Source organism: Rattus rattus, chromosome X, assembly GCF_011064425.1.
Source record: "Rattus rattus isolate New Zealand chromosome X, Rrattus_CSIRO_v1, whole genome shotgun sequence".
NCBI lineage: Eukaryota > Metazoa > Chordata > Mammalia > Rodentia > Muridae > Rattus > Rattus rattus.
The window spans coordinates 62730466-62754375 of NC_046172.1; positions in this window are offsets into that span (position 1 = coordinate 62730466).

Genomic DNA, 23910 nt, shown 5'->3' on the forward strand with positions numbered 1-23910 from the left:
GAAGGTGGGGGGGAGGGGAGGGAGAGATTCATTGTATAAATTTTGTTGCTTAAGAGAACCCTGACTAATACAAGTTTATTTTTAGAGTTTGATTGCCCTTTCTTAATAATATTGCCTTCAAGATTTAAAAGGAAAATAGAGGATTAGTTATATGATTTTCATGTTGGTGCTGTTATAAGTAACATAAGAGTGAAAAGCCAAAGTCTGTTATTATTGAGTAGTAACAGACTTAAAAATAAACCATGATTCCTAGAAATAGTATAAAGAAGCATAATGTTTGCCTGGTCTCGGGTGATCATATTTATCATAATTTTTATGCTTCTTGCTAAATGAGTAAGTGCTTTAAGTGACATTTCAACAGGTGTTCCATCTGCATCTGTTTTGAGTGACTGTCCTCTGAGCCAAGCAGCTGTCATCTTGGGCATTCAGCTGTGCTCCTTGCACATAGTTGTCCCAGCCTGGCATATTGACAGTTTACATCTCCCTACAGTATCCACCTGCTCCCTACCAACTGTCGACTCTGCACATGGCCTCGGGGAGGGACTAGAGTATGTATTAGCCTTGGAGGGTGATAGTGGAAGGCTCTGTTTACTCTGTTATGGGACATTCTCATGCAGAATAATGCTTTCTAGGCACAGAATGTAGGGAGAAGGATCCACATTCCTGTAAGGAAGTCCAATAAACTAATGGGTTGCACAGAATGAACTTTGGTGGAATCATGCCTTGATTTGTTGTTGGAAGGAAAATGCATAGACATTGCTTGCATCTCCTCGCCCTGGGAAGGAATTTTAGCAACAGCATCTGCATTAAACTTGTTCTGGGCAATGTGTTATTACCATTGTATATACAACTTTGATTTATATGAAATAGGCAGCAGTTAAATTTCAATTTTTAGCATTCATAAAAAGAACTGCTCATCTATTAGAATATATATTTAAATATTCCATCTGCATCAGAATTCATTATTTTTAATGTTTTTTTTTATATTTTGATTTTAAAAATGGGTGCTGTATGGTAGTTCAGAGTGGGCTTGTCTCAGCTTTCCTGAGATTTCACGCATACATCACCCAGCCTGAAAGTGAGGTAGCCCCTGCACCTTGCCCACTCCAGCAAACTCTACAGGATAGAACCCAGACACCAAATTTTCAACAGAAAGGATTTTGAGTGTGTGTGTGTGTGTGTGTGTGTGTGTGTGTGTGTGTGTGTGTGTGTAGGAGATTTGGGGGAGCTTCAAAGGTAGCAGCAGCAACAGAAGCACAAGCAAGCAGGAAAAACATGAAAGCAAGAGACAGGCAAGAGAAGGTGTTCTATAAGAGTGGGTTTTTAAGAGGAAAAGCAGGGAGTCTGAGAGCGGGAGTTAGTAGATCCTGACTCAGTTTTGATTGTTGTACCTTGGTGTTTTGTCTCAGGAATGTGTCAGTGGCAAAAGAAGAGAATGGACACTGGGAGCTAACTTTAGGTTTGTAATCTAACAGTTTTCAGCAAGGTAGAGAGAAGGGTAAAGGGCAAAGCCTGTGTGCAATTTTTGCCAGGCTTGGAACTGTGTTTGTCATGTGTGGGTTTGTTAGAGCCCTTTCACTGACCATCACATTTCTGCTTCTCAATCCTCTTTCTATACTCTTCCCTCCCCCATTCACGCCCAATAATCCTTTGAAAGCTTCCTTGGGGAAAATTTTTTGGTTTTTAGCTTTTGTGAATATGCTTATTGAATTTGTGTTTTTATGTGTTAGATGAATATAAGTAGCATAGGTTTTTCTCTGGCCATAGTCATGAAACAGTAGGTAGTATCCTTTATTACTCAGAATCAGGAATTTATGACTTATAGTCGAGAAACGATGAGCATAAACCTTTATAAATTCAGGAGAGTGGTAATATTTGTTGAGTAAACATCACTTTATTATATAAGTAGAGTGAGTCTAGGTACTTTTTTTTTCTTTCTTTTTTTGATAGTTCCAAATTAACCCAGACCCATCCATTATGAGTATTGACAAGGAGAAAAAATGAAAAAGTCAGTATAAGTCATGTTAAACTTGTTATTACTGGGAAAGTGCTTTAGTAGTTTCTAATTCACTGCCAGTGCAGAGTACCCAAAGCTGGTGAAAGATGATGTCATTTTCGTAAGTATTCAGTTTTCTACAGGAAACCCTATGGTAATTGATGTATTACAGAAATTGGCTGTTTATTATTGAAGAACTGTTCAATTCCACTTTTAACAGATTTAGATCATGAAAAATATAGTGATTATATATCTATATCACTATATTTTCTATCTATCTATCTATCTATCTATCTATCTGACTTTAGATAGTATTTCTCTGTTAACTTAAAAATACAGAAATACTAAGGCACATCAGAATCCTATTTTTCCATATTTACTGAAAAAAATTATGCCACTGGATAAACTACAATTTTGAAACAAAAGTTTATTTTTATCCTAGAAATCCATGATTTTAACTTGTCCTTTCTAAGAGTTTTCTCTAAAGATCCACATTTTATTGTTGTGCAATTTATAGCCTTACATGTACATGTAGGAAGCACCATCTAATATAAGCATGGAAAAATTGTGGTGGTAATACGTTGGACAACAGAGACTCCCTGATTTAGAAACACAAGGAGTATAGATTCAGTTGTTATGAAAATCCCTTTGACATTATCAAGGAAAACTGAAATGTAAATATTTAATAATATTTAATAATAATGACAACTCACATAAACTACAAATTATTTTCTCCAATTGGTATAAAAGTGCAATGTATTCATCTCATGAGTGAAATAAGGTAGTTCTTATACTTTTTTTTTTGTGCCTGAATTAATAGAAATTCTTTCTGGTGAGCTAGGTGTCAAACTATTTAAAGATACCAGATGATTTCTGCAGATGATATGCTGTCTTGGAATTCTATGATGCTACAAATCGTAATTTGAACATTCATCTCTTCTTTTACAATGGTGCCTTAAAGTGACGATTAACAAAGACAATTAACTTTTATTGGACCGTTATTATGCACCTTGCACTGTACTATCATTTTATAAGGATTATTCTAGCAACATTTCATTATACTTCTGTGCAGTCATTACCATCATTATTTCCATTAAAGCACTGAGAAGGAATAGGTTTATAAGTTATATAACTTTCTCAATGTTGTACAGTCAATAATTTAGAATTTATATCTGCTAGTCTTAATCCAGAGACATTGCATCATAACTTGAAAATTCATTATCAACCAAGCTGTTTTCTACTGTCAAAGTCCTTTCCTAGGTGTCTCATAATTGCTAGGGGAGGATGTTTTCTATTCTCCATAGGCATATGAACCTAATAGCTCATTTACATTTTATACTTTTATTTTCTAAAAACATAAAATAGATAAGGCAAATGAATCATTACCTATGTTTTTTACCTGGCTAAATAATTACTGGATCTCTGCAATTTTGAATACACTTATTCTCTCTTTCCTACTCACTCTTAACTTCTTCTTCTGGAATAACTTCAAAACAAACTACAGGCATATCATTTATTGACAAATAATTTTAGCAGGTTAACAGCAACAATACTACATCTATGACACCCCCAACTAAAAATTTGTACCCATTATCATCCAACAAGCTTTTATATTCAACTTTTTATTCATCTCAAAAATATTTCTTCACATTTGCTTTGTTGACATGAAACTTGAGTTTATATAAGGCCTTGAAAAAGACATTTCTCTAAGGTTTGTGTAAAGTTTAAAGTACAGTAGCATTCATAGTCACAAGATTGACATCGTTGTACATATTTTGATAAAACTATAAAAATGCTTATTAGATAGATCTAGGAAATTATAGTCATGCACATTAAAGAAACCCTGAGAGCTTACATGTGTTCTGTGATCAACACAGTATATCTCAATATATCTAAATCTTTGTTTTTAAAGTTGAACAGCTTTTAAATCTGGAGGAATAGCTTAGCCTTAATGAATAAGAGCACTGAGTCCTCTTCAAAGAACCCAAGTTTGATTCAGAGTACCCACATGATGATTTATAAATATTTGTAATTCGAGTTCTGGGACATCCAACGCCGCTTAATGGCCTCTGCAGGCACTAGGTATGCACACAGTACAGACAGATTCATGCATGCCTATCTATACCTATAATATGAAAACAGAATTTAAAAATGAACAATTAAAAAAAATAAAATGTGACTTAATTATGTAGTATATTTTATATTTAAAGTTACAGAAAATATTTATTATTTTGCAATCTTATGCATGTACATGTTGTGCTTTGATCATATACAATGCCTACTTTTATGCTTATCTTGCTCCTATTTTAGCTGAGCACTTTCTTCCCAACAAGTTGCTTTCCCACTTTCAAATCTTTTGAGCAGATTGTGGGAAAATTGTAAGATCCAAATGATGATGAGGAAAGCTATATAAATGCTATCCCATGGAAACATCACTGCAATCGTGGAATCACAGTAGCCACAAGTCCTCCATGAACATGATGAGTACCTCAATACTCAGTCATGAAGGGGTGAGGAATTTGGGAGATTTCACCCTTCCTTGAACAGACTTTGGCAGTTAATGGCTACTCTGAGAGGAGGAGTGATTTTCTACAGCAGTTTTTACTGGCCCATACTCTAGTAAATAATCCCCAACAATGTTGTTGCAAGCAACCTGAATTAAACTTAGTGACCTACAAAATAATAATTATTATGTTTTGATCACACAATTTGTATAGTACACGGCCAGACACTGTAGATATATGTAGTGTTTTCATAAGATCTCTAGTTATTGTTTCTGAAAGAATCCTAGTCATCATACAACAGAGTTACCTGCCCTTCTGCATTTATTTTTGCACTGGTCCCAACAAAAATAAAATATGTAATACATGAGGGTAGACATTATTTAAACTAAAAGTTTCTGAGATAAAATCAATTATTTGTGAATTAGAAAATCTATTTATTGAGAAAAACCATAGGTTTTATTACATTTTCATACATGTAGAGCAGGCACTTTGATCGTATTACTCTCTCACTCTCATTTATCCCCTACCTCTTCATGATGTCTCATTGCTTTTCCCAACTAGTCCTTCCTTTTTACATCTTATTTTCCTTTTAAATTTAGATTCCAAATGCAAGAAAAAAGTGTGGTACTGTCATTTCGAGAGTGCCTCTCTTTACTTAGTGTGATAACCTGTAGTTTCATATTTTTCCATATAAATTAAATCATTTGTTTATTATTACTGAGGTAAAAACTCCATCGAGTTTATGTAGCATATATGATGAATTCATTAATCTGTTGCTGGGCATTTATATTGATTTTATAACTTGGATATTTGGAATATGTCTCAATGAACATGAATGTCAACTTAAATACTTACGCACATGACAAATTCCTTTTTATAATGTTTGAAAGTAGACATTATTCAAACTGAAATGTTCTGAGATAAACTGAATTATTTATATATCAGAAAACATATTTATTGATCAAAAGCACAACAAAATAATCTGTCATGCTACAGAACAACAGGAAATGGAGCCTAGATTTCCAGAACAGTGATTTAAATAAACTGGTTTTTTTAGGTAACACAAAATCAGCTATTTCACAGTAACATATTAGAAGTGTCGATTGTCCTCTTCAAGATTACTACAGAAATATAGATATGAATGAGACAAAGACAAAGGAAAATGCCACAAATCCTTACATGTCAACTTTAACTATTTTCTCAAATTCTAACACAGTTCATTGTAATATATTTGATTTTTTAGTCTCCTTCTAGACCTACTTGTGCTGCTCTGTTAGCTGATGTCACTCAGACTAGTAAAGTTTTGGGTTTTACTGCAGAATCTGTAGATTATCAATACCGATTTTTTTCCAATCATGAAAGTGCTGACTCTCCATTAATTTATGTTTTCTTTCCTTTTTTCCAGTAACAGCTTTTCAGCGTACCATATTTCTGTAGAGTTTACAAGAATCATTCCTAAAAAATTGAATTGTTGAAACAATAAAATATACTACTCTGTGTAATTTTTCATAACATACTTTCTTACACTATATAAATAAAACAGATTACAATTCATCTTATGTTCTATAATCTTAATAAATAAATTGTAAAATAATTTAATTTCATACAGTATGATTTTGTATATGGATGATGATGTTTCCTACAAAAAATAGGTGGGGTTAATAACTTCATATTTCACCATGTATATTTTTTACTCAGCTTTAAATGAGGTATGTTTTTAGAGCATAGAATTGTTCATAACATTTCTGTACAAGAATTACCATACAATTTATAGAGATTTCTACTCTTTCATTCTTGACAGTGAGAATTTGAGATTTTGGTAATCTTTGTACAATATATATATACTTGTAAGGAATATCTATATATGTCTGTATGTGTGTATTATACATGTTTATAGATTTATCTATATATATTATAATTAATTTTTCTGATTTCACAAAGCAACCTTTTGATTTGATCTTTATATATGATTATTTTTTGCAAGTTTAAAAGCTACAATATCTTTATTAATTTCTTGAAATTGTTACATATGCATGCAATATATTTTGATCATGCTTATTTCCCACTCTTTTTTATTGGAAAATTTTTTATTTATATTTCAAATGTTATCTCCTTTCCACTACCCAACCACACACACCTTCCTGCCTTCCCTCCCTGACATTCCCCTACATTGGGGGATCTAGCCTTAGCAGAACCAAGGGCTTCTCCTCCCTTTGGTGCCCAATAAGGCCATCCTCTGCTACATATGCAGCTAGAGCCATGGAGCTGTCCATGTGTACTCTTTGGATGATGGTTTAGTCCCTGGGAGCTCTGGTTGGTTGGTATTGTTTTTCTTATAGGGTTGCAAACCCCTTCAGGTCCTTCAATCCTTTCTCTACCTCCTACAATGGGGACCCCACTCTCAGTTCAATGGTTGGCTGTGAGCATTCACCTCTGTATCTGTCATGTTATGACAGATACTCTCAGGACACAGCCATATCAGGCTCCTGTCAGCATGCACTTATTGCCATCAGCAATATTGTCTGGGTTTGGTAGCTGTATGTATATGGGCAAGATCCCCAGATGGGGCAGGCTCTGAATGGCCATTCCATCAGACTTTCCTCCAAATTTTGTCTCCATATCTCCTCCTATGAATATTTTTGTTCCCCTTTTTTAGAAGGACTGAAGCATCTGCACTTTGGTTGTCCTTCTTGAGCTTCATGTGGTCTGTGGATTGTATCTTGGGTAATTAGAGCTTTTGGGTTAATATCCACTGATCAATGAGTGCACACCTTGTGTGGTTTTTTGTTTTTTTGTGATCACTCTGGATGATATTTTCTAGTTCCATCGACGCTATTATTTTAATCGCCAGTAGTTTCTAAATTGTGTGTAGATGTACCATACCCTGTATCTATTCCTCTACAATACATCTGTCTTTCCAGCTTCTGCCATTATAAATGCTTCTCTAAGCAACATAGTGGAGCATACTTTTGTATGTTGGACATCTTTGGGTATATGCCCAAGAGTGGTATAGCTGTGTCCTCAGGTAGTGCAATGTCCACTTTTCTGAGGAACCTCCGGACTTATTTCCAGAGTGGTTGTGCCAGTTTGCAATCCCAAAAACAATGGAGGAGTGCTCCTCTTTCTCCATATCCTCACCAGCATTTGAGATCATTTAGCCTTTCTGATTGGTATGAGGTGGAATCTTAGGGCTCTTTTGATTTGTATTTCCCTGATTACTAAGGATATTGAACATCTTAAGTACTTCTCAGCCATTCGATATCCCTCAGCTGAGAATTCTTTGTTTAGCTCTGTACCCCAGGTTTAATAGGTTTATTTGATTTTCTGGAGTCTACCTTCTTGAGTTCTTTGTATATATTTCATATTAGTCCTTCATCAGATATAGGTTTGGTAAAGATCTTTTCCCAATCTGTTGGTTGCCATTTTGTCCTAATGACAGTGTCCTTACAGAGCTTTGCAATTTTATGAGGTCCCATTTTGTCGATTCTTGATATTAGAGCATAAGCCATCGGTGTTCTGTTCAGGAAATTTATCACAGTGCCCATGTGTTCAGGGCTCTTCCCCACTTTTCTTCTATTAGTTTGAGTGTATCTGGTTTTATGTGGAGGTGCTTGATCCATTTGGATTTGAGCTTTGTACAGGGCAATAAGAATGGATTGATTTGCATTCTTCTACATATTGATCTCTAGCTGAACCAGCGCTATTTGTTGAAAGTGCTATCTTTTTCCACTAGATAGATTTAGATCCTTTGTCAAAGATTTAGTGACCATAGGTGTGTGGGTCCATTTCTTGGTCCTGAAATCTATTCCACTGATCTATCTACCTGTCTCTGTACCAATACCATACAGATTTTATCACTAATGCTCTGCAATACCGCTTGAGGTCAGGGATGGTTATTATCCCAGAAGTCCTTTTATTGTTGATAATTTTCTCTATCATTGGTATTTTGTTATTCCAAATGAATTTGCAAATTGCTCTTTCTAACTCTATGAAGAATTGAGTTGGAATTTTGGTGAGGATTGCATTGAATCTGTAGATTGCTTTTTGGCAAAAATGGCCATCTTTTATCCAATATTAATCCTGCCAATCCATGAGCACGGAGATTCTTTCCATCTTCCTTGGTCTTCTTCAATTTCTTTCTTCAGAGACCTTGAAGTTTTCTTGTCATCATGAATCTTTCACTTGCTTGGTTAGAGAGTCACTCTGAGGGATTTTTATATTATTTGGGACTATTGTGAAGGCTGTTATTTTCCCTAAATTTCTTTCTCAGCCTGTTTTATCCCTTTGAGTAAAGGAAAGGCTACTGATTTATTTGAGTTAATTTTATACCCAGCCACTTTACTGAAGTCGTTTATCAGGTTTAGTGAGATATCCAGTTGACTTTTTGAGGGGTCACTTAAGTATACTATCATATCATCTGCAAATAGTGATATTTTTGACTCCTTCCTTTCCAAATTATGTATCCCTTTGACATGCTTGTTGTCTGAAAGCTCTGGCTAAGACTTCGAGTCCTCTATTGAATAAGTAGGGAGAGAGTGGGCAACCTTGTTTAGTCCCTGATTTTAGTGGGGTTGCTTCAAGTTTCTCTCCATTTAGTTTAATGTTAGCAACTTGTTTGCTGTATATGGCTTTTACTATGTTTAGGTATGGGCCTTGAATTCCTATTCTTTCCAGGACTTTTATCATGAAGGGGTGTTGAAATTTGTCGAATGCTTTCTCAGCATCTAATGAGATGATCATGTGTTTTTTCTTTGAGTTTGTTTATATAGTGGATTACATTGGTGGATTTCCGTATATTGAACCGTCCCTGCATCCCTGGGATAAGGCCTACTTGATCATGACTGATGATCTTTTTGATGTGTTCTTGTATTCAGTTTGTAAGAATTTTATTGAGTATTCTTGCATCAATATTCATAAGGGAAATTGGTCTGAAGTCCTCTCTTTTTGTTAGGCCTTTGTGTGGTTTAGGTGCAATTTTAATAGTGGTTTCATAGAAAGAATTGTTGGGTAGTGTTCTTTGGCTTTCTATTTTGTGGAATTGTTTGGACAGTATTGGTATTAAGTCTTCTATGAAGGTCTGATGGAATTCCCCACTAAACTAATCTGGTTCTGGGATTTTTTTAGTTGGGAGACTTTTAATAACTGCTTCTATTTCTTTAGGAGTTATGGGACTGCTTAGATGGTTTATCTGATCGTGATTTCACTTCGGTGTCTGGTATCTGTTTGAAAAATTGTCTACTTCATCCAGATTTTCCAGTTTTGTTGAATATAGGCTTTTGTAGTGGGATCTGTTGAGTTTTTAATTTCCTCAGATTCTGTTTTTATGTCTCCAATTTCATTTCTGATTTTAACTTGGATACTCTTTCTTGTGCCCTCTGGTTAGTTTGGCTATGGGTTTATCTATCTTGTTGATATTCTCAATGAACCAGCTCCTGGTTCTGTTTATTCTTTGTATAGTTCTTTTCATTTTTACGTTGGTTGGTTTCAGCTCTGAGTTTGATTATTTCCTGCCTTCTACTCCTCTTGGGTCTATTTGCTGTTGGCTTTTTGTGTGCTACACGTTGTTATGGTGTGCTGTCAAACTATTTTTGAGTGCATGCTCTCTCTATTTCTTTTTGGAGGCACTCAGAGCTATGAGAAAGCTCTTTAGCACTGCTTTCATTGTGTCTCATAATTTTGGGTATGTTTTGCTTTAATTTTCATTAAATTCTAAAAAGTCTGTAATTTCTTTCTTTATTTTTTCTTTGACCGTGTTATCATTGAATAGTAGCATTGTCTCAACTTCCATGTATATGTAGGCTTTTCTGTCATTATTGTTGTTATTGAAGACCAGCCTTAGTCCGTGGTGATCTGAAACAGGATGCATGGAATTATTTCAATCTTTCTTGTATCTGTTTGACGCCTGTTTTATGACTAATTATATGGTCAATTTTGGAGAAGGTACCATGAGGTGCTGAGAAGAAGGGATATTCTTTTGTTTGAGGATGAAATGTTCTGTAAATATCTGTGAAATTTATTTGGTTCATAACTTCTTTTAGTCTCTCTGTGTCTCTGCTTAGTTTCTGTTTCCCTGATTTGTCCATTGCTGAGAATGGGGTGTTGAAGTCTCCCATTATTACTGTGTGAGGTGCAATGTGTGCTTTGAGAATTAGTAAGGTTTCTTTTATGAATGTAGTTGCTCATGCATTTGGAGCATAGATATTCAGGATTAAGAGTTCATCTTGGTGGATTTTTCCTTTGATGAGTATGAAGTGTCCTTCCTTATGCTTTTTGATAACTTTTGGTTGATTTTATTCGATATTAGAATGGCTAGTCCATCTTTTTTCTTAGGACTATTTTCTTGGAAAATTGTTTTTCAGCCTTTTACTCTGAGGTAGTACCCCTCTTTGTCTCTGAGGTGTGTGTCCAGTATGCAACAAAATGCTTGGTCCTCTTTATTATCCAGTCTGTTAGTCTACGTCTTTTTATTGGGGAATAGAGTCCAGTGATGTTAAGAGATATTAAGGAATTGTGATTGTTGTTTCCTGTTATTGTTGTTGTTAGAGGTGAAATTATATTTGTGTGGCTATCTTCTTTTGAGCTTGTTGAAAGATGGTTGCTTTCTTGCTTTTTTTAGGGTGTCATTTCCCTTTTTGTGTTGGAGTTTTCCATCTAATATTATTTGTTGGGCTGGATTTGTGGAAAGATAATGTTTTTATTTGGTTTTGTCATGGAATATCGTGGTTTCTCCATTTATGTTACCTGAGAGTTTTGTTGGATACAGTACCCTGGGTCCACATTTATGTTCTCTTAGGGTCAGTATGATATCTGCCCACGATCTTCTAGCTTTCATAGTCTCTGGTGAGAAGTCTGGTGTAATTCTGATAGATATGCATTTATATTTTACTTGTACATTTTCCCTTACTGCTTTTCATATTCTTTCTTTGTTTTGTGTATTTTGTGTCTTGACTATCATGTGATGGGAGAAATTATTTTTCTGGTCCAATCTATTTGGAGTTCTGTAGGCTTTTTCTATGTTTATGGGCATCTTTTTCTTTACATTAGGGAAGTTTTCTTCTACAATTTTGTTGAGGATGTTTACTGGCCTTTTACGTTGCCTGTTATCCTTAGGTTTGATCTTTTCATTGTGTCCTGGATTTCCTGGATGTTTTGGGCTAAGAGCTTTTTGTGTTTTTACATATTCTGTGACTGTTGTGTCAATGTTTCTATGCTGTCTTCTGCCCTTGAGATTCTCTCTTCTATTTCTTGTATTCCATTGGCGATTTTTGTGTCCATGACTCCCAATCTCGATCTCTTTCCTAGGTGTTCTATTTCCAGGGTTGTTTCCCTTTGAGATTTCTATATTGTTTTTAATTCCATTTTTAGATCCTGAATTGTTTTGTTCAATTCCTTCACCTGTTTGGTTGTGTTCTCCTATAATTTTTAAAGGGATTTTTGTGTTTTCTCTTTAAGGGTTTCTACTTGTTTACCTGTATTCTCCTGTATTTATTTAAGGGAGTTATTTATGTACTTCTTAAAGTCCTTTACCTTCATCATGAGATGTGATTTTATAAATCCAAATCTTGCTTTTTCAGTGTGTTGCGATATCCAGTATTTGCTTTGGTGGGAGAACTGGGCGCTGATGATGCCAAAGAGTCTTGGTTTCTGTTGTTTAGATTCCTGTGCTTATCTCTAGCTATCTAGTTGTCTCTGGTCTTCGCTGGTCTTGCTGTCTCAGGTAGTAGTTTGGTCCCTCTCTAAACCTGTGTGTCAGCACTCCTGTAGACCTGTTTTCTTTCAGCCAGATCTGGGTATAGAGACCTGTGGCACTGTGTCTGCTCTGGGTGCAGGAAGTAACAAGAAGGGTCCTGTCCCAGACTGCTCCTGGGCTCCTGTGTCTTGAGGGTTCCAGGTGGGTCTGTTGGAGCAGAAGTGGTGGTCTTACCCCTGCTCTCAGGTGTGTCAGCACTCCTGATATCTTGTTTTTAGGTATGGACACAGGCAGAGACTGGAAGGATCCTGTCCCAGATTACTCCTTGGTTCCTGTGTCCAGAGGGCTCCAGGTGGGTTCCTTTTGGGCCAGGAATGAGAGCAGTAGTGGCTCTCCCACCTGAGCTCTCATGATTGTACACACTTATTAGATTCCAGCTCTGTCCCCCACTGGATTTTGGTACGGAGAGCTGTGGGACTATGTCAGCTCCAGGTGCATGTGGAAACCGGAAACTAATTCCTACTCTTTCCTTTAACTCCTAGTCTTCTTCAATTCCACACCTCCTCATGACTTCTATTTCAAATTATCTTTTCAATGTAATTTGGATTTTCCTTTTTTTAGTGCAGTTGATCACTTGTTTTATTAAAAAATATTTTATGAACCTTCAGAATAATACACACACACATGGTTATACATGTATTATGCATACACAAGACGCCACACATCACACACACACACACACACACACACACACACACACACACACACAGAGTTTATTTGACTCCACTACCACTGTTACTCCTAACTTGTTTAGGTGTATGCCACCCACTAAAATTTTCATATCCTCTTTGTATATTTGAATTATGTATATTTCATACATGCATACAATGAAATACTATAGCTACTTTCTTATGTACTTTCTACAACTTTTCCCACATTGCCCCAGCTCATTTCCATCCCAAGTTTGTGTCTTTTTATCTTTTATGATAACCCAGTATATCCAAGAAGTACAAGTCATGTGTGCAATGGTATTTGCCATCCACTGGAGAATCAGAAACATACCAATGGCCCTACCCTGAATAAGTATTATCCTTTTCCTGTCAATAATATCTATCAATAGCTCCTCAGTGTGGGAACAAGGCTTGGAAATCGTGTACTTCATCAATGCCAGGACTTTAGATGTTGTACAGGTCATCTAGCTACTGTGAGTTTATAAGTGTGATAGTCATATCATGTCATGTCAAGACAACATTTTACCACACTCTTTCCTATCTTACAAATTTTATGTTCTTTCTGTCTCTTCTTACTCCATGATCCCTGAGTCTTAGTTTAGTGTGGTTACTGTATATATCCCTGTCAGGGCGGAACACTGAGTCTTCTATTCTAAACAATTTTGTCAATTATGTATTTCTCCATTGACTGCTGTCCACTTTAAGAAGGAAGGAAGAAAGAAGGGAAGGAAGGAAAAAGAAATATCTGACCAAAATTAAAAGTCTGTGGATACAAACACAAATATTTTCTGTATCCATTTTTCCATTGTAGGACATCTGGGTTTTGTTCAGCTTCTGGCTATCACAAATAAGGCCACTATGAACATAGTGGAACATGAGTCTCTGTGATGTGGTAGGGCATCTTTTGGGTATATGCCCAAGAGTGGTATAGCTGTGTCTTCAGGTAGATCTATTTCCAACATTCTGATTAACCTCCAGATTGATTTCCTTAGTGGTTGTACCAGTTGGCAATCTCACCAGCAATTGAGGAGTGCTCCTCTTTCTCTCTCCGAGAGCCAACATGTGCTGTCATCTCAATATTTGATCTTAGCCATTCTGATTGGTGTAAGGTGGAATCTCAGGGTCATTTTGATTTGCATTTCCCTGATGACTAAGGATGTTGAACATTTCTTTAGGTATTCTCAGCCATTCAACATCCCCCAGTTGAGAATTCTTTGTTTAGCTCCGTGCCTTATTTTTAATAGGATTATTTGATTCTATGCAGTCTAATTTCTTGAATTCTTTGTATATATTAGATATTATCCCTCTATCAGATGTAGGATTGGCAAAGATCTTTTCCTAATCTGTTGGTTGCCATTTTGTCCTATGGACAGTGTCCTTTACCTTATAGAGACTTTGTAATTTTATGAGGTCCCATTTGTCGATGCTTGATCTTGGTTGGAGAAGAAAGGAGGATGTGAAAAGGGGAACAGGATCAGTTATTGGGGGGGGTGCACAGGTGACAAACCCAGATGTCCAGCAGAATGAATGGAAATATGCAACCTCAGGCGTTGGGGGTTATGGGGCTCTCTAGAAAGTTCCAGAGACCTGGGAGGTGGAAGACTCTCAGAACTCAAAGGGAGGGGCCATAGATGAAATGCTCAACTGTAGGGAGAGGGAACTTAAAGAGTCCAAGTCCAGTAGAAAGACAGGGCCTCAAGTAGAGGGACAGGGTTACCAACCCACAGTCAATATTTTTGACCCAGAATTGTTCCTGTCTAAATGAATTGCAGCGACAAAGGAAAGGCTGTCAGTGACAGGTCCAACTTGGGATCTATCTCATGGGGGATGGGGGTGGCACCAAGGCCTGAAACTATATTACTTGTGCAATGGTGTGATTACAGACGGAATCATAGCATGACTGTCCTCTGAGAGGCCCAACAAGCAGCTGACTAAGACAGAAACAGATACTCTCACCCAACCATTGGACTGAAGTTGGGGACCACTCTGGCTTTATTAGGGGAAGGATTGAAAAAGCTGAAGGGGAGGGTGACCCCAGGAAGACCAGCAGTCTCAACTAACCCTGACCCCATAGAGATTCCAGAGACTGAGCCACCAATCAGACTGTATATATGGGGTGGTCCAAGGGCCAGACACATATATAGCAGAAGACTTTCAGATCTGGCCTCAGTGGATGATATTCCTGACCCTTGAGAGACTCAAAGACAGGCATGGTGAAGGTTTTGGGGGTGGGGACATTCTCTGGGTGACAGGCGGAGGATGAATGGGATCAGAAACTGTAGGATAGAGGACGAGACCTGGGGGAATGGCTGGAATGTAAATACAATAATTTAAAAAAATATATATATATATATATAACAGAAACAAGAATGTATGAAGGAATGAGAAAATTCAACTGTTTCTATGGTATCTGCATACTATTGTGAAGGAAAATTACTTGACTCCCAGACACATTAATTAGTGAGATATTTTTATGGTGCTGGGAATTGAACTCAGAGTTTTTCAAATGATAGGTAGATATTCTACTATTATGCTATATTGGAAAGCCCAGTGATTGATTTTAAATGATTTTATATTCTACTGTATATCTTGTTATATATTCCATCAGGGAGTAGCTGCCACCATAAGAACTAAAATAAACATCTCCTCTTGCTATGAATGATTAAAAATGCAATGGGAAAACAAGGAGACATTTGTACAGTTTATCATTTTTTAGAATGATGGCCTATACTAGACCAGTAAGAATGGTATTGTCAAGATAGCTTGCATGTAAGAGTCTGTCCTGTAGATAGAAGCACCATAGTTGGTGGTCTGCTCTCATTGAGAACCTCATGAAGAAATAGAGAATGGCAAGCTCTTTATAGTTAGTTTCTAGATAGAGGGTAAACATGACTGAGATTGAGCATCATTTAGGAATGTATGAGGATGATGATACAAATTTCCTTTATTTGGTATCTATCTCTAGACAGAAGAATTAGGCATCTTTTGAATGAGTTTATAAATCACTAGCTGTTCTGTCCCAAAGACAAGCTTATATAACTGGATATATTAAATAGACATTTTGTTCTTGGTTGCTCAGTAGCCCAACAAACCACCATTACAAAACTAGTAGGGTGGAATTAAGGGCTGGAGATGAAGAGTTATAATAAACTGTCAGGTACAAAAAGAACAAAACAAGGTAGGTGAGACATGAGATTAAAGAATAAGGATAAACTTGATAGATATCTCATATATCTATGATATATGTTTTGTAGACTTGAGTACATATTTAATCAGTTTCAGGAAAATGAATGCAGTTAATGTAAGCCATAAGTTAATGACAACTTACTCTGTTTTTGTTGGTGTTTTTATTTGATTTGTTAGTTATTTGTCAAACAATATGTAATGGCCAATAAAGCATGGTAGGTAACAATATGTAGTTGATCAAATTCAAATTCCAATTTTGGCAAGTACAAGTTTTATGATTTGAGGCAGAGTATTTAATTAAGTCAACCCTTATTTTACTTATTTGAGAAATGAAACAATCATCTTATTTGGACTAATAATTTGTTAAATATATATGTATATATATATATGTGTGTGTGTGTGTGTGAGAGAGAGAGAGAGAGAGAGAGAGAGAGAGAGAGAGAGAGAGAGAGAGAGAGAGAGAGAAGATATTCATGTCTTTCAGGGCTTTTTCTCTGCATTACAAGAAAAATCACTGTCTTCTGTGTCTTTCAGTTTTTATATTTTCTTTTTGTTCCCACCACACTTGAATATTCCTGCTAATTCTTTTCAATTTGAGTTGTTAACATGATCGTTTATTAAATTTAGAACAGATAAATTACCCTACTGTTTTATTTAATTTTTCTCTACTTGATACATTCATGATCATCAGGGGAAAGGAAGCTTCATTTTAGAAGATTGTTCCATAGGCAAGTCTGTGGGGTTATTTTCTTGATTAATGACTTATGTGAGAGATCCCTGATCTTGCAGTGCATTGTCCCCCAAAAGCTGGTGGTCCTGGGTATTATGAGAAAGCAGGCTAGAAATCTATGGGCAGCAAGCCAGTAAGTAGCATTTTTCCATGATCTCTGTTTTAGATCTTCCAGATTCTTGCTTGAGTTTCTTGTCTGACTTTCTGTTGCAGTAAATCCCAAATAAGCCTGTGCAAGGAAAACACAAATCAATTAATATGCATACAAGCTATGCACATAGATTGGGCAGATCTACCACTACACTAGTATATTCCCCATTTATGAATCCTTTGCAACTTGTGTTTTTTCTAGGGCACGTGCTTCTGCTCCATTTTCCTTCCACCTCCTCTTCTTCTGTCTTCCTCTCTCTCCTCCCTCTCCTTGTCTCTCCTTCTCCTTTCTCTCCCTCTCTTTCTGAAACTTTCAGCTCCAACTTGCCCTTTCACTGCCCAATCACCAGCTCTAGCATTTATTTTAAAAGTTAAAATGGGGAGAAGGTTCACATGAAGTCACCTGAGTACCTCTAAGGCAGCCAGCCCCTTTTGGGGAACTGGAATTAACATCAAAATACAAACAGGGGCAATCCACAACATTTCTCCTTTTTTGTCCAATTAAAAGGCTCTTTTATGGCTTTTTAACTGGACAAAAAGGGGGAAATGTTGTGGTTTACCCTGGAGTTATCTGTACTTTGATGCTAATTCCACTACCTCAAGGACAGCTGCCTAGTCACCTACTCAGGAATCAGGTGACTTCACCAGAAAATTCTCACCATTGAATTTGTAAAATACAGGTGGGGGCAGGTACAGGATGGAAGGAGGCCTGCCATTGGAGGAGAAGGAAGGATGGGTGGGAGAGAAGTTTGAAGGAAGAGGAGGAGACAGGAGCAGAAAGGAGGAGAGGAGAGGGAGAGAAGGAGAAGCTGTGGCAGGACAATGGAGGTTGACCTAAAGATTCTGCTGTGTATTTACAGGTTGTTATTAATGCTCTCAAGGGATGAATGAACTGGGCTTTGTATGTTTAAGTGGGCAATTATATCTTATCAATTGGATCTAAAAGTCTCTTTTTTTCTTGGATATAAAATGAATACTACTATTACTACTTGACAATTTATAAAGTGTAGGATAAACTTAATAACCGGTCCATCTGTTTTGTTGATTAAACAAAGCATTCTACCATTTATCCTAACTTAAAAGCTAATGGTTGTACATCTGACTTATGTTCTGATTTTAGATTGTATAGCATCTGAAATCCATACTCTCAAATCTATATCATCTTTCTCAATGCTAAACAGCTCGGGTTGGCTATGAAACTATAACCCATCTTCAACCTCATCAGATCCAAGAATAAATAATATTATGTGAAAATATAAGGAGCACAAAACATAGCTTACAAAAACTTAGCCAATTTATAGAGACTGCTGATCAACTGGATAGTCCCTCATTCCTCAAAACTTTGGAGTCTTCAGCCTTCTAGCTCAGGATCAGACAGACCTTTGTAATGCAGAATTTTGAGGGACTGATTACCCTGTGTTGGCACTGATTATTAGTCAACTATTCTGCATAGTGTGTCCTTTTTCTGGACAGTATTTTGTCTGTAGACGAATTGAGGCAATTCTTGTCTAGTATCTGTCTCTTCAGAATTGGAGCAACTCAATTCATGCTAAATTTCTTCTTTGAATCCAAGAAAGAGGTGCTGTTAGGAGCAGACATATCTCTCTAGTCAAATGATCTTTAATAAAGCAATGGCCATAAACTTCGCATTCTGTGAACTTCTGATGACTTTCAAGACTATTTTTGCAAAGCATTTATTTCTGAACTGTTAAGCTTTGACTACTCTCATCAATTTCTAACTGAAATATCTCAAAAACACCCTTTTACTTAACTCAGAACCATTAGTTTGCTGTCCCTTAACTCATATTGCTTAATCATCTAAATACAGTTTGTAATAGCAGTTATAGAAGGACTGTGTCTAAGCCTTGTATTCTTAAATGTGTAATAGGCATAATACCTATTACATGAGAGCAATATTAATCCCAATTTTTATATCAATAAAGAAATTCATACCAATGAAAGCCTTAAATTTGAATCAAATTCTGTACCAATGTAAGAGATTATAACTTCAACTTTGTGTCAATTATAAAGATCTCTACCAATATAAGCTATAGCTATGTAATGTTTTATAAGAGTAAATTTGATAACTTATCCCTATTTGTTTATTTCTCAAACTTCTGTGATATAACTATATCCCCTTTTTTTCTTCTTTCCCTTTGCCTAAAAAGGAAGGACAGAGAAGAGGAAAGGAAATGTAGAAATCTCTGAGTTTAAAGTCTTTAGTACCCTCCCTGTTCAAAGCTACATTTGTAAATTATCCCTTAAAATGACAACATATCTATAATTTATAAAATAATCAGAATGATCCATCCCAACATAAGGAACTGGGATGACAATCATTTTATGTCTTTTTTCAGTCAAATTGAGGGAAAGAATTGCCTTCTGGGGGCCTAAAGGAGAATAGGAAAATTGGCTATGTCAGAGTTGAGCTAGTGGCCATTCAGTCACTATGTGATGAGAACGTTTATTGTTTAGCTAACATCTTGACTATGACAATTTGAAAGGCTGGATACGCAAGTTAGCTGTTCTGGAAAAGTTTTGGAAACAAGTCTTTAAAAGAAGCAGCTTCGATGTATTTGAGATAGAATCAAATTTGGAGCTAGAATTGAAGGTCCCAGAATCTCAGCATCCCGAACTGTGAATCTGTTTAGGGCTGCCTTTCTCTTCCTTCATCCTGTAGTATACAAAACTTACAAGCAACATATAGTTCTGTGAAGAAATTCAGATGGTGTACATGCAAGGTGTACAGATTGGTTAATGAAGATGAATAGAGAAAGACAACTGCGTACAGATATTTTAGTCTCAGCTTGTTCCAGAGCTGTCTCCATATACAGAGCATAAACATCACCACATACATTACACCTATTTTGTTGATTGTGTTATTCTCCTTTTCTTCTCTATCACCAAAGATCTTTAGGAATTCCTTTTTGTCATCTCTGATTTTATCATGGAAGGAACCCACTCTTTTATTCCTTGTGGAAACATAGACATAACCCTTCCCCCAGCATAACATATTTTCCATTTTCTTTTCTGATGTCAGAATATCCTTAATTTAAACAGGCTGGAATAGTTGAATAGTTTTTTTCCACAATCCAATGTCTTTCAGCAGCTGTGGTGTTTTGTTCATTAGTGTTTAACAAACTTAAGGTTAATAAAGCACTATGTAATCTATCTTTGGGTGTTTTGTTGCCGCTTTTTACCTTTTAAGCATCTCCTTCAGAGTTTGATTAGATCTCTCCACAATCGCTTGTTCTCCAGGATTATGTGGTATGTCTGTAACATGTTTTATTTTATAATAAACATATCATAATATATATCATATATATATCAAAATACCAAAATATCATATATATATGCATATATATACATATATATGATAACTCATTTGTGATCATTTGTGGTAGCTGAAGAGTGAAGAGTGAAGTCAATTTAGAATCACACTGAATAAGTTTAGCAGTCTCTATGTGTAAAATAACTCTTTCTGTATATTGAGCATCAGTTACTTGAGTATTGCATATAATTCAGGTTTTTGAACTGACGTATAGAAATTCTCAGCCTTCTGATTTATATCCTGCCTTTCCTGATAAACTGACATCAGTATAAAATGTTGGGGCTTTAGATATTGGAGTTCTATTTATTATATGAAAGAGAATCCAATTAGTTCTTTTTGTGAACTGAAGCTGCTTGCTTTTAGGGTATCTGTTGTTAATCTCGCCCGTGAAATTACTCTATGTTCTTTGCCAGTGTTCATCTTGTGCCAATAATGAGGCAATTTCTGCATTAGTAAATGGTACCACAATTTCAGCTGGATCCATTTAGACTAATTGTCAAAGTTTCATTTTTCCTTTTTGTATAAATTTAGAGACCTTCTCAATGTAGGTTTTTAGTTCCTTAGTCTGTTTATGTGCTAAATATATTCATTCTAAGATATAATCTTTCCTCCGCATGAGAATTCCTGTAGAGGAATGAGTAGAAGGTAAGATGACTACGATATAGGCCATCTTTCTATCAATACATCTCAATTCATTAATACATATTCAATTTCCTTTCTACCATAGCTAACTCCTTCTCCAGCCTTGGCTGATAATTTCCTTGGGCTATTTAAATCTTTATCACCTTGTACGGTTTAAAATAAATTGCTTAGCTATTGAATATCTAAGCCAATTGTATGCCACAACTAGTTAATATTTCCCAGTAGCTTCTAAAAATCATAAGGGTCCATAATTGGTTTCTTCTGATTTGCACCTTTTGTTGCTTAACCTTTTGTAGACTTATTTTATACCTATATAATAATAGAATACCTCTTTATATTCTTTTGGGGTGATTTACAATTTCCAACAAGGCAGTTTTTTTTTTTTACTTCCTCCAACATTCTTCATCAAACATACTTTTTCACCCGAGTATGTGAATCATTCCTCGTCCATTCTTTGTCCTCATGGGGAAGCATCAAAATACAAAACAGCACCAGAGCAATCCACACCAATTTTCATTTATAATGGATTATAAAATGTAAACTGAAATAACTGCCCTGTCCCTGAGTTGCTTTTGGTATATGTTTTGTCACAGGAACAGAAACTTAACTGGGAAAAATGTCTTCATTATTTTGTTTCTATTTACTAGTTTCTTTACTATGATTAGTCCTTTTTGTTAATGCTAATCACATGAATATGTCAAACATACATATTTTAATGCTGTTTAATGTTTTTTTTTATATTTTTGTGACTTTTGGATTGGACAGTTTCTTCACAATTTGTTTCTATCCCATCCCTTTATAACAAAATTATAAAATGTATACATTACTACCAAATTGTCTCAGACATTGTTTGAGGACTATTCTTGGGCACACTAATTCCTAGGTATTTCTACTTCAGCATATGGATATTAAATTGGGCTCCCAATGCAGAAAAAGTTTACATAAAAAATACTATTTATACATTTGGAAGCCAGATAACTGTGGGACCCACACAGTATTTGGTATATGTATTGGTGGTTCCATGTTTGTTATATATTGGTCATGTTGAGGCTGTAGTGCAAGTGTAAGTAGTAGACCCCTGCCTTGGAGATACAGGACTGGTTTAATACTAAGCACTAGGAAAACATTGCCAGATTTATGTTGAACATCAAATTCAGTCATTTAGTCTGTAGAGGCTTGCCTAAAATTTTGCCCATGATTCTGTGGTGTGTGTTTTGAGCTTTCAAATGTAGGCTATTTCAAAGTCTGCCTTTTGGAAAGATTGATAGCAGCATGTTTCAATCTTCTTTATGAGTTGAATGGAAGAGAAATATTTTATGATCTTGGCTTTAGTAGGTAAGTCTGGTCCTATTCTAAATATAAATATTTAGTGACTAAGCATTTACATCTGCCAGGAACCATGATTTGGAGCTCAGAGAGCAGCAGATCCTAAATTTTTATCTACTGATTTCTCATATATTGGCTCACAAGGTAATTCCTCTATTTTGACTTGAATGCATGTTAATTAACTGTTTACAAAATAGTAACAGTATTTTATGCTTGTTTGACAGTAGTGCTTCAAAGGGTGAACTTACAATACCATATATATTTGAAGTGGGAGTGCTCAGTTCTCCCTCCCAATCCTCATTTCAACAGCTCTTTACTCTATTTAGAAAGTGTTCAAGCCACTCCTCATTCTCCTGTGTCTATTCTTGTTCCTTACTGGAATATTCTTTATATATGTTCTATGTTTAAATCACTAGCTTGATTCCTGACATTTGCATCAACCCACTCCCTTTGATTGCAGTTTTGAGTGCTTATCATTATTTTTTGTTTCAAAATAATTTATAATATTTCCTTTCTATATTCATATAACTGTGGTTCAGAATCTCTATCCAGGTCCTGGAAGATAAACCAAATAGTTTATCATATCTTATTATGTCTAATATATTTTTGGGGAAAGAAAGTTTTATTTAGCTTACAATTATAAGTTATAGCTCATTTGGGGGAAGTCAAGGTAGGAACTCGAGAAGCTAGACATGATCACATTCACAGTCAAAAAACAGAATATAAAAGCATTGTTGCTTGCTCTTAGCTAGTGCTCTCATATTGGTCAGGATTCCTGCTTAGGGAATGATGCTGCACACAGTGGGCTGTCTTCCTACTTCAGACAGCTCCCACAGACATACCTACAAGGCAACCTAGATAAGTTCTCATCCGGACTCTTCCCTGGTGATTGTAGGTTGTCTCTGTGACTTTGACTGTTAGAGCTGCTAAACACAGCAGGTAACTAACATTCCACTGTCACTTTCCCTTTACCATAAACTTAAGTATAAGCCTGGAGTTGGAAGATAATCACTCAATGCTATTGTTTGACTCAACTTGTCTTGAAAGGGGGCTTATCTAATATCAGCACTTTTAAACATTGTTTTGCTCACTTATTTTTGTGTTTGATGAGTGTAGGCACATGGTCACAGTGATGTCAGTGGACAACTTTGTAGTCAGTTCTGACCTTTTACCCTTAGGTGGATTTTGAGGATCAGAACCCAGGTCAGGCTTTGTCAGAAGGAAGGGCCTCTGGCCACTGAATCACTTTGTCAGCCCTATTTCCCACCTTTTTAAAATGACACTGTACTACTAGGTCAGAGGTACATGCAATCCTAACATTTTGGGATTTGTCTAAAAGGAAAACAAACAAAACCAGACATATTGCATAAGCCTGTATAATCCTAGAATATGGGAGGGAAGCATGAAGATCAGAAATTCAAGATCATCCTTGACTCCATAACAAGTTCAAGGCCAGCCTGGGGCACATGAGATTCTGTCTTAAAAACAAAGAAGCATAAAAGGGGATATTTTTATAACCACTGCCAAAATCAAGAAAGAACTGTCAGCTGTCCATCAAACAGTGGCAACCCAAACTGGCCACTGCTCTTAATGTAATGGCTTTTTGTGTGCCACACAGCATTCT